Below are 10,013 nucleotides of genomic sequence, written 5' to 3' on the forward strand. Positions count from 1 at the left end.
TTTTTTAGTTAGGCCTGGCATGCCCAGGTAGGTTAAGGCGTTCAACTTGTAATCTGAGGGTCGCGGGCTTGAATCCCCGTCGCACCAAACATGCTCGCCCTTTCAACGGTGGGGACGTTATAATGTGATGGTCAATCCCACTATTTATGGTAAAAGAGTAGCCTAAGAGTTGGCGGTGGGTGGTGATGACTAGCTGCCTTCCCTCTCTAGTCTTACATTGCTAAATTAGAGACGGCGAGCGCTGATATCCCTCGTGTAGATTTGTACGAAATTCAAAAACCAAATCAAACCAATCAATCATCAGTAATGAAAGTGTCAGTCAAACAATAAATGGCTCGCGAACGCAATTTAAGACGAAATAAAAAGTAAAGTGAAGCCACGTGCAGTTTAAACAGGTAAAACGCGAATTTAGCCAGCATGTCAGTGATTTAACTTCTTTAAATATCGCCTTAAGTTACGGAGTAAGTTGGGAGAATTATTCGCTGATACCATTTCGATAAGAGTAAAAAAATAGTTAGTATTGTCATTTGGATTGTAGAGTAATTGAATCAGACTAATAAGTGGTTCTTGACTAGAAAATATAATTATTTTGGGTTTTAGATAAGTTTCTGATTTCTTATAGTGTTTTGAATATATATATATATCATCTCAAAACAAGTAGATTGTGTTCTATCCATTTATTGTTTCAATTTATCACCATCAACTTACAGATACCTACTGTAGAAGATTGTTTTGAATTTCGTTTTGAATTCAAAAAACCAAATCAAACCAATCAATCATCAGTAATGAAAGTGGTGCTTCTGGCTTGATAGAAAAGGAGATTGAATCCGTGTACAATATATATTCCCAAACACCCTGTAGAATAATGCTATAACAAAGGCTGAAACACGTAAAGCAAATATAAGGACCTGGCCAAACTTATTCAAGCAACGATTGTGTTGTATCATGTCAAAAAATTCAATCTTGTGCCTAGCATTGCAGTCAGCGTTTGTTCAGATATTTAAAATACATTTGGTTTTTATGAGTAGCCATAAGCAAAACAATGTTTTATCAAAGACTAGAAGAAAAATAACACAAGCAATACAGAAACGTAGGAACAGACATCAATGGAGGCAGTGTTTTCAAATTTTCAAAACATGATGAACTCTTTGCAGTCTCTGAAGTAATAGAACCAGCCTCTCGAGTTTTGCAATCAGTTACAATAACTCTAAATGTTTCAACACATCTACTGAAAGATTGGAAACTTAAGTTTAGTAAAATATACGAAGATGTTGACAATGCATGGCACACTGTTATAAAGGATAAAAATCAGTTTATAACCTTTCATGATACTCGTGCAGATATTCCTATCAAGAAGCTCAGAATAATGAAGAGTCATGATGGTGAACCATAAATAGGGAAGATAAAATAGAGCATGTCAGTACTATAGTTTGTATGCAGTGGAAGTGACAAAGAGGTTGCTGGAATTCCAAGAGACATTCAGAGTCAACCGAAAAGAAGATGTGAGAAAAACTTGGGGTGTTGACAGTGAAGATGTTCCTGAAGTAAACAGTGAAGATATGTTTTAAAATTTTGAAGATTCAGCACATCGGGAGAGGCAGTGACACAATAACAACCTTATTAAACCACTGATTCTAGTCACTCATCCCTTCAGTTATTCAAACACGTTCCTACATAACAACATTCTACATGCGTGATAGGATTAAGTGTATCTACAGAGACACCACTGAGAAAACTCAGAATTGTTAAAACAGGTTGTGATCATCCAGATCTGATAAACTATTGTTATCACTGCTTGTTTGATCAGCATAACAAGATATTATGTTCAAAATTGGAACTGTAGACATAACCAATGATAAATTTAATGCATCATCGTGAGTAAGAAAATGTTTAATTTATTTTTCACTGATACATTCACGGTCAGATGCTGCTCAGGTGAAAGAAAGTTCAGGTTTTGAAATAAATGTGTATGACAATAAAATATAAATAATGAAAATAAAAAGTTACATTTCTTTTAATTTTATTTCGTTTCAGAAACTAACATTTTGTAGATTTTATTTTTCCCATGCAATCCTTTGAAATAATAATGTTTGTCCGTGATGACGAGAAAACCCACTTGTAGAAAAATATATATATGTAAAAACGGTTGGTATGGTTAGAGAAAACTCTATGTAGAGGAGCGAACAACGTTGTTCATACACTTTACCCGTGTATGACTAAAGAACACAAACTGAACACTTTACCCGTATATGACTAAAGAACACAATGTGAACACTTTACCCGTATAGTTATTATCAGAAAACATCTTTTAAAATAGTGCTCACATTCTTGCAGTTTTCACAATGACGTTTCAACACTACGATGTAATTATTACACAATCAGCCTGCCGTGCAGTGGCGTTTCTGTTAATAACAGTAATGTACTAGTACAGTAATTATGTGTCTAATATATATTGTAACCACAATGTGACAATATTTTATATTGTTTTACCAATAACGTTTAATTGTTGAAATACGTACAGTGTTGAATTATGATCATTATGTATGGATAAGAAATGTTTATGAAAGTAATAAACTGTTAACCAGGACCTGTTGATTTATGTTATATAATGCACACCGTCCTGAAGGCTTTATTGTAATATATACAATGTAACTTGAAATTAATACATAGCAAAATAAAATTATAATAGAATACACAAACAAATTCACTTATATCGAGACTTCAACGAATATCTTTAAACCTAGGCTTAAAATTTCGTTGGTGGCCTCAAGCAGGCCTCTAGTTTTGTTATAAATGTAGTTGAAACAATACTTACACGTTACCATATAGTACAATCATACTTGTTTATTTATTGATATATCGATTATAGTTGTCAATTTTATTCACGTTTATCCTAACACTTGGTTTATCATTCTACCAAGTTTCAGTTAACTGTGTAATGAATATTTAAATGATTTGTTTCTAATCTTATATTTCAAATACCATATTTATATTCCTTCTCTCGGTTGAGTAAATATGTTTAATAATACAAACACTATCATATTAAATGAGTATCAATAAATTATTAAGCAATTACAAAAGAATGGTCCAGATCCTTAAAACTCATTTAAGTCTGTCTTTAAATTTTATTTTCTAACTGTAACGTTCAATGTTTTAACATTTCTTACAACTACCTTTATTAAACTGTACTAAACAATACAGGAAGAACCGATCCCATGTTGATGTTATTTCACTGTAGTCTAACCTTTATATTTAACATTGACCAACAGGGAATTTTGTTTACACAGCGTATGACCAGATCCTCAGAAGCCTGATTCTATTAAAAGGAACATTATGTTTATCGTCAGTGTTGTTTTTATCCCATCTCTAGTTACTCAAACCCGTCAGACACAGACACTCTGAGCACAAGGTTACCATATATTACCAAGAAGATAGTTAGTCCTGGTTCTGTTTAGTAAAAATCATCAGAGTTCTATTAGAAGTTTCTATCTCAGTGAATAATTTAGAAATTGTTTGTTATCTTGTACAACCAGGATTAAACTTCCTTCAGTTATGTTGATTACTTCCGTCCATTGCTAATGTAGTTGGACAAATAAAGAAACACATAAATAAAACAATAGGAGAAGTAACTATGAGTTTCTGAATAAATCCAAGCAATGTTCTGTTGCTAGTGATAGGATTTTAAACTGTATCTACAAAAGTAAAAGTCTAAAGAAATTATAATTTCATTGTATGGGTCACTGGTTAGGTTATTTTTTGAATACTGTGTTCAGTCTTGGTCACCTTACTTTACGAAAGACATCAGATTGCTGGAAAGGGCTCATAGAATGTTTACTAGAATGGTACCTGGAAAGGAAGGGTTGTCATTCGAGGAGTGGATGAAACATCTTAAAATGTTTTTATCTTGAAAAAGAAGAATTAGAAATAATTTAATTGGAATGTTTAAGATTGTGTTGGTACTGTTGATTCATCATCATTTTATTTTTCTAACGGATTGGTTGGCTTTTGTAATGGGTTGTCGTTGGATGTTGTGGAGGCAGTAGATATAAATGGGTTTTAAAAAAGTATTGCTAAGTATATTAATGATTAGAACAACCTTTAAGAATGTTTTTTTTTGCAATCAATTTATTAATAGTTTTAATTTATTTTGCCAGATGGAAGAACCGAGATGCTGTTATAAAACTTTACGTTATGTTAACAGTGAATAATAAAAAAGTATTAACACCTCTAGATATACTTTGTGAAAACTATTTATCGAAGAACGTAAAAAATAAACTGTAAAAACGTTTATGAACAGAAGTTCCACATAATAACGTTGTATTGTTTCTTCTAATCATTTTTTATTATCTTACCAAGTTTGCCTTTGGTGTAGCTTTGCGTTTAATATCAAACGCCTATACAACTACCAACATGAATCTCGCTTGCCTCATAGCGACAGGAAAGAAAGAAAGTTTAGTTAGTTTTATGTTCATCAAAGAACTTTAAATAATGAACTATAAAAGCTTTCATGAACATACATTTCGTATATTAAACAATACTATTATTGAACAATAATACTCATTTTGTACAATTGAACATTCTTCATATGTAACAGAACCATCATTCAACAAGTAACAATAATAACATTGTATTATTTTAATAACTTTTTATTATGTTACCAATAATTATACTGACAGAAAACATCTGGGCTAGATGATTTTCGGGACAGATTTGTAATACACAAGTAATGTATAAGGTTCTTTAATTTAAATAACTCTAACAACAGTCAATAATAAAAAGCAGTAACACCTCTAGATAAACTTTCTGAGAACCTTTATCTCTGGGTTTTAGGATTTTTTTGGCCAGAGAAACTAGAAAGTCGATGGATGCAACTATTCCGGTTATTGACGTCTCTTCATAGTATTTCTGGACGGTCTCTGGTCCAAACCTTGGATTAACCAAGTAAGCAAACCAAATAAAGACGAATGTAATCAATTTGAAAAATACTTATTTTTCTTCATACGGTAAAATAAAGAACATTGTATTAATGGTTCTAACAGACAAAATACAGAAACTTTTATGAAATATACAGTTAATAAAATGGTGGTATTATGAAAAATAAAACAATACAAAACAGAATGTTTGTGGTAAGTAATATAAACCAACTACAAAATATGAAATGTTACTGATTGCAGCTCTGATATGAAGTTCATACAATTAACGTTTAGTTTTGATTTTTAATTTTCTTTTATGTACCCATAGATTGTAAGGAAGGTTTTGTATGTCATTAAGACATTATTAGGGTTAGATTAAGTTAATGTAAAAAATAAAGGTAAGTAATTTAAATAAATATACAGAAATAACACAACCTGTTTGACCTATGTAGAATAAAACAATAGCAGGATTCACATTAATATATCTTTGGATATTCTTGTTGTACACGTACATGAACTATAAGATTTTTGTTACATTGTTCAGCAGAGTTATATGATGTAGAAGTGTACTGCGTCCAGTTTTTACTATAACAGAAAGAAAAAAACAACGAATCAACTCTAATATCTAGTTAAACTACAACTATTCTAATAAAATACTTTATTTTACTGACATAATATTTAAATGTTTAAATACTCAGTAATCTCTATTTTTTTTCACGGACTGTAATAAATTTGAGGAACCATAACCTAAGTTTTGATACTCAAGGTGGACACACCACACATAGCCTATTGTGAAGCTTCGTGTTTAACAATAAAATAAACAAACATTCAACAAATGACGTAGAATTATTCACAACATAACAATATTCATATATAGAACTAACAGACTTAAATAATATACAATATCCCTCTATTGTTGACAATATCAAAACAAACTTACGTTTTAAAATAAATTTTCGTTAATATAACTGCCATAAGTTACTGATGTCTTTCAAAATAAGATGACGTTTTAATCTAAGACACATTGGAAAAACAGAAGTGTTTGTTAAAGTCTCGTGAACTTCAGTTGTTTTAACTTGTGTTCTGTCTCTAATCACATGTTTAAAGTCACGTGGTCACACTCCTCATCTATTATTCACATTATCCATGCTAGTAAATAAACCATAACAAACTAAACTCTAAACTAAGAAAAAATATAATTTAGCGTTTATAGAATATTAACTTTTTTAATTTAGAAATGTTCTCTGAGTTATGAACCTTGAAAATGCTTAGCTGTTTTCCTAAGGTTTAAGGTTAAAATTATTCAAGTGTGTTAGAACATCTTATCCACTTGAGTTCCAATATTGTTAATTGTTTCTTTTCTATAATAACTTTTCATTATTCAAATACTGCACTTGTTTCACATCTATTCATCGAATTACTTTTTCTTACCTTTATACTAAACAATTGGAAACTGAAATACAACTAAATATCTTAGAAAGTTGTAACGATATTTAAAATCATATGGAAAACACAATTATTGTACTCTGAGAAAACAAACAATAAACTGAGAAGCAATATAGAAAATGTCACACATTCTTTATAGATAGCTGTTAGGAAAGAACTTTATTTTATTTCTTCATACTACAGGAAATATCATATCTTTATTTTACTATATTCACGTAAATTTCTCCATATTTCATTCAGTTCTAAATACCTAGTTGGCGTATTAATAGAAAGAGTTGCTTACATCATAATTATCAGATTATCAGCTTCTAATAAATAACTCTTATTTGTGTATTAGTGAATTTTTATAATTGATTTTTAGGTTATACAAGTTCATAAATAACGATGCCAAATTTTAGTAAAAAATAGTGCAATGAATGATATATCATAAGTGTATAGACATAAATCTAGAGTACTTTTGTTACATTGAACGTTGTTTTCTTTCACACTATACCGTTTTATAAACTTTCATTAGTATATATTATTTCGTGATTATCATGGTGTTGAAGCTATAATTTTTTAATGTAGATATTTTTAATTATGTAAGTTTATTTCTTTTGAATTTAGTCAGAATTATAATGGTTCTAAAATAATGTTATTTATAATTGGAAAAGTGTGGTAAAAATTTAGAAGTAATAAATTGAACTGATTTCAATATATATATATATATATAAGTTTGTTATATAATGTAAAAATTAGGCATGTTTTACCATTTGCATTTAACTTACGAAAGAGTTGGTGATTAAGTTAAGTTAATAATTACACGTAAACCAGTAAAATAACACACCAATGAATTATAAATTGGTCTCTAGAATAAGATGTTGATATAAATTAAATTGTTTCTTTGTGGTTCCTTATATTTGGTATTTATAGTTGAATTTAGAAACTGAATTCTGTTTACATAACATAACATCATCTTGCAAGATGATTTTATTACATGGAATTGATACATAGAAAGTCTTAGTAAATAAATTTATACATTGTTAACGTACTGAAATAATCACATGTTCTTGTCTAAATCATTATTTTTATATCACATTTAAAGAATTTGTCTGCCTGTATAGTGTATTAAAATTTGTTTAAAATATTTCCTTTGAGCAAGGTCGGATTAAGGGTTTTATTGGCCTTAGGCTTTCCGACTTATAGAAGCCCTTCTTGATGACGAGAAACCCACTTGAAATAAAAATGCATCTTAGAACGGCTGGTATGGATATTAATACTTTTATTGAAGGTCGAAATGTCGCTCTCTCCTTTTAAGATACATTATAGAAGTCTCTTTGAGACATAACCTCTATGTGCTATGCATTTATAGTCATAACCTGAGGCTCCCTAATTAGCGTGGGGCCCGGTAGGCCCATGCCTTAATCCAAGGTTGCCTTTGAGTTGTGTAAGATTGTATTCTCCTCATCACTGATTACAATTGTATTGTTTGTTAGGTATAGAACTAACATTACAGTCATATTTTATAACATAGTCAAGTAAATAATATAACATTACTTTAATTAGTTGAAGAGCATAATGGAGCTGTAAACAATTTAAATGAAATGAATAAACTGTAGCAGGACATTTAGTTAACAATCATTATTATCATAGTGTTAACTGGAATAATATCAAATTAATTAAATACATCGATATCAAATCTGGGCTAAATTTAATAAAATCATTATAACTGTTTAGGATTTTAAATTTTACTTGAAGAAGAAATACTGAACCAGGATTTGTTGAAATTGTTTTATACGAATCCTTTTTAATAAAGACTAAAGGTGGCAGCACTATTCACGTCAAGTGATTGGTTAGTATGTTTCTTTTCAGTGCCATTTTCCTTCCAATTGTTATCCACTCTCTTTAAAGTTGTAATTATGAAACAAGTGTCTAGAAATGTTCACACGGATTAATGTTCAGACATAACTTGTATTTAAAGGTCTACTGTTCTGACTCAGTAAAGAATTACTAATATATTTTAAATTGAAAATATTAGCTGTGTCTTAACATGGCGCATAAAACAAATTGTTTCTATGGTTATTGTTTATGAAGGATCAAAAACAAAGTATACCATGGATCGACTACTACTGATATCATACAAGGAGACGTTTCTGACAATGATGGAAAATGACAAGCAAAACACGTGGCTATGAACTAGGTTCGAGATGTCAAACGGATTGGTCTATTTAACAACAAGAAAAACCAGAAAGGTTCCTTGTAAGAAACGGAGCTTCAAAACTGGCTCGAAATGTCAAAAGATTGCTCTACCTAATAAAAAGAAAAAACAGAAGAAAGATTCCTTGTTTAGAATTGATCGAATCGACAGATGAAGAACATTGATCCTAGATTTTTCCTAAAAGTCATCATATCATGCTTTTACAACATGCTCTTAAATGAAAGTTCTTATTCACATATCCAGCGACACATCAGTAAGAAGGATCATCAATATTCGTAGAATACAAAATAACTGATACAAAGCATTCATGAGGAAAAGATCACCAGAATCAAACCTTCAGTGATTGGTGAGCCTGCATAAGTCATCTGAGTCATACTCAAAACTCCAAGTTGAGTAATGCTCCTTATCACATCTAAAGTAGATCTCTGTAACTCCATATTCCGTGTTGAATAAACTAAAATCACTTAACTTGTGGTAATAAAGCATTTTGTACATGCCGATGCTGCATGTAGTACCACCACCAAGTGGATTACGTGTTTAGGTAGCCACACTGTTACTAAAAGTCTTAAACAGCAAGAGGAAACAAATCGCCTCAACTGTCGAAATCCACACAGTGCTTCCTACGAAGGGTGCCTTAACTTTATGCAGGTCATCATCAAGTAGCATAGGAGAAAAATTCCAAGGACTGAATGAAACCGGCTACTGTAGATTCAAATCCAGTACTACCACGAGACAGGAGCACCTCAACCATGAAGTTACAAAAAATGTGGTCCGCTCACTACCACCTGCTGCCATCACCTTCATGTGTTGCATAAATACAACCCAAGAACCTGGTCACCTACGTTTTTGACTAGTTCATCATCGCCAGCAACGAAACAACCGTGAAGAATCCAGCATACTTTCTGTGCCAGCTATGTGGAACAATAGCATTTCAACGTCACATCCAAAAATCAGGCTCTGAAGGCCTCCTGAAATACAACTTAAGCAGAGGGTTAAGTTGCAACCCCAACTACTCTGCAAAACTTTACTTCAGATAAATCTTTTGGAATTTATTAACGGTACTTCATGTTCATATTCAATGAGATCTATGCAGTAAGATATGTCGGCTTATGATCTTAAGTGATAACATTAAGGCTAATATCATTACAGCCAATGAATTGATATTCAACAACATATCATGTTTTAATCTACCAGGGTTTAAAAAAATCATAGCAAAGCATAAGACACCAAATAAGAGAAGAATTACAGTTTTTTTATAAAAATGACTTTAAGGTAAATCAGTTTAGTAGCTCTATTCACATTACACATGAGCACAGTCTCTGCATACTCAGGCTCCAAACTTTCTTGTGGTTACCATTCCTGCTCAATATATAAATCGTGAAATCCAACCGGATGTCAATTTCGTAAACACCATAGTACAAACCTATAGCCATACCATAATAGAAGGTGACCTTAGC

This window comes from Tachypleus tridentatus, chromosome 1 (genome assembly GCF_004210375.1).
Source record: "Tachypleus tridentatus isolate NWPU-2018 chromosome 1, ASM421037v1, whole genome shotgun sequence".
Classification (NCBI taxonomy): domain Eukaryota; kingdom Metazoa; phylum Arthropoda; class Merostomata; order Xiphosura; family Limulidae; genus Tachypleus; species Tachypleus tridentatus.